Below are 3,051 nucleotides of genomic sequence, written 5' to 3'. Positions count from 1 at the left end.
CACACTGGAACAAGATGATTCGCTCTCTTGTGGGACAAGATGATTCGCTCTCTTGTGGAACAGGATGATTCGCTCTCTTGTGTAGCAGGATGATTAGTTCTCCTGTGAGGCTTGGATTGATGTGTTCTCCATGGTGATTGTAGCAGGATTGATGTGTTCTCCTGTGAGGCCTGGATTGATGTGTTCTCCATGGCGATTGTAGCAGGATTGATGTGTTCTCCTGTGAGGCCTGGATTGATGTGTTCTCCATGGCGATTGTAGCAGGATTGATGTGTTCTCCTGTGAGGCCTGGATTGATGTGTTCTCCATGGCGGCCTGGATTGATGTGTTCTCCATGGCAATTGTAGCAGGATTGATGTGTTCTCCTGTGAGGATAGGATTGATTAGTACTCCTGTCGAGGCATCCTACCCATGCAGTCTGGGACTCATGGGAAGTACCTCTCATCTTATCAATGAGCAGGGAAATGAAGTTAGGGACCATAGTAGTACCGATGGACGCATCGTTGTAACTACCGTACTCCCTACGCTAGGATGACCTCCATTGATCTGGGATCAATGATACTGGTCTGGGACCAGTGGTAGGAGTTGTACCATACTATGATGCTGACTTCGGGTCGGTTGAGACTGGTCTAGGATCAGTGGTACATACTCTGAGACTGACTTTGAGTCAGTGGAGGATGATATTGGTCTAGGACCATTGGAGTTGTACTCACTATGACGCTGACTTTGGGTTGGTTGAGACTGGTCTGGGACCAGTGGTACATACTCTGAGACTGACTTTGAGTTAGTATGATACATCCTCGATCATTTCTTCTTCTTCATAATTCGAACAAAAGCAGAGTAGAACAGAACAATGCAAGAGCAGAGAAGAACAGAACAAATCAGTACAAATCAGTGCAGGGCAGAACAAGACAAAGCAGAACAGGCAAAATAGAGCAGAGCAGGGCAAGGGTCAGGCTTTACAAGGCAGTGCATTTGATGGACGAATAGTAATGACCGATAGACAGATTGCAGATGAAGTTCTCCATGGTTCAGAGGGAGTGTTAAAATTGGCAACCAGGGAAAAACTTCATGTGGGTCATCTTATTCATGGCTAATAATGTTTTTATTAGATTCCTCTCGTCGAGAGGTGTAGGATTGATATAAAGATCATCCAATTCCGATAAGTATTCATGGAGATATGAATTTATTTTGATTATGGAATTATTATCAAGCCGACCTACAACTCATGTAGGCTCAGAAGCCCAACAGTCGCATCTATTCACCCACCAACGTTGTGTATAAATATAAGAGGACTTTTCCTCATTTAGACTCACTCATCTCATCACATCTCTCTCTCTCTATTGCGCAGATATGAGTCTCTTCTCTACTGCGCTGAAATGGGTCTCTCTCTCTCACACATGTGAAGCCGAAAGCTGTTGAATCTGAAGCTGCAACTGCAGAAGTAAAGATTGACTTGCGTGGCCTAGAAGATCTCCTCTTTGGAACTGCGCTATAGGTTCATCTGAACCTCCTTTGAAAGCCGCAACTTTTGGTGGTGGAGTGAAGTCAATCCGACGAACGGTTTGCAAGATATCGACTGCCCTAGTTTGAAGCCGGAAACTGCTGAAACTGAAGCTGCAACTGCAGAAGTAAAGATTGACTTGCGTGGCCTAGAAGATCTCCTCTTTGGAACTGCGTTGTAGGTTCATCTGAACCTCCTTTGAAAGCTGCAACTTTTGGTGGTGGAATGAAGTCAATCCGACGAACGGTTTGCAAGATATCGACTGCCCTAGTTTGAAGCTGGAAACTGCTGAAACTGAAGCTGCAACTGTAGAAGTAAAGATTGACTTGTGTGGCCTAGAAGATCTCCTCATCTGAACTACGTTGTAGGTTCATCTGAACCTCCTCTGGAAGCCGAAACTTTTGGTGGTGGAATGAAGTCAATCCGACTGTCGGTTTGTGAGATATGGTCTGCCCTAGTTTGATAATTAAGTCGCTAATGCTGATGCTACTGATCTAGGGTTTGCTACTGCTGATATGAATCAGATTTATTGTACTATTTCTCTCTGCTGAATTATTGAAGATAAAAGAAGATTTGATCAAAGGGTTTCCCCACACATTGTGGGGTTTGTCCCTGGCTAGCCGCCACATCTTGTGTCTCTTGTCTTGGCTTGTTTTCTGTCGATCGTTTAATGTTCTATCTACACTTTACTTTATGTACATGTGATTGCTAATCGGTGGAATATAATAAGAAAAAGAAGTAAACTGTTATAAGCATAGAACATACCATAAATTAACAATTATAGAAAGCATAAATGGAAGCAAACTACTGAATCATCAAAAGCAACCTATTCTTAACCATAAAAGGAATGCATCTAACAGCAACCTAATCTACAAACTGAAATGAAACATATAAATACAAGTAAAGAGGAGCTTGGCTGCTTGGATTGGGCCCTAACCCAAGAGCTTCAGCCCTCTGAGGTAACTCAATGCTAACTCAAAAAGGATTCCATCTTTATTTCCAAAACAATAGCAAGATTACATGAACTGTCAAAATAATAAGCTCGAAGTTGAGCAGAGTTTACATAGGCAAAACTGCAGCAAAAATTCAACAAAAATTTGACCAACTCCCTAGTGAGGCCCTAGGCCTCTCTACTTATACAAATGAAGCTCCCAATAGCTTCCTCAAAATCAGGGAGGCTTGGCTCCCAAAACTCGAGATAAACATCAATTATCCTCCACTTTGCTCGGCTACCTGCTAATGCATGACTTGGCTGCTTGTACTTCGAGCTAAATGAAGGGAAGTTCGAAGTGAGGAGTAATAAATGAGGGGGATTCCCTCTTATAAGTCCTCTCCTTTGTCCACTTTGAGTTATTGTTGCCATTTGTCTGCTGGATCCTTGACTTTGACCACAAAAATCATCAATAATCTGCATCAAACACATCTTAGACCTAATGGCATCATAACTAACTGAACTCACTCTACAAGCATAAATATAATCAGAAAATCATGCAATAAGCTAAGAGAATGGTTGATTTTACTAGGTTAGGAGGTAAAATGAGCCCATA

This window comes from Pinus tabuliformis, chromosome 9 (genome assembly GCF_031772625.1).
Source record: "Pinus tabuliformis cultivar Carrire ecotype Pingquan chromosome 9, CPIR1, whole genome shotgun sequence".
Classification (NCBI taxonomy): Eukaryota; Viridiplantae; Streptophyta; class Pinopsida; order Pinales; family Pinaceae; genus Pinus; species Pinus tabuliformis.
Note: the sequence above shows the minus strand (reverse complement) of the source record.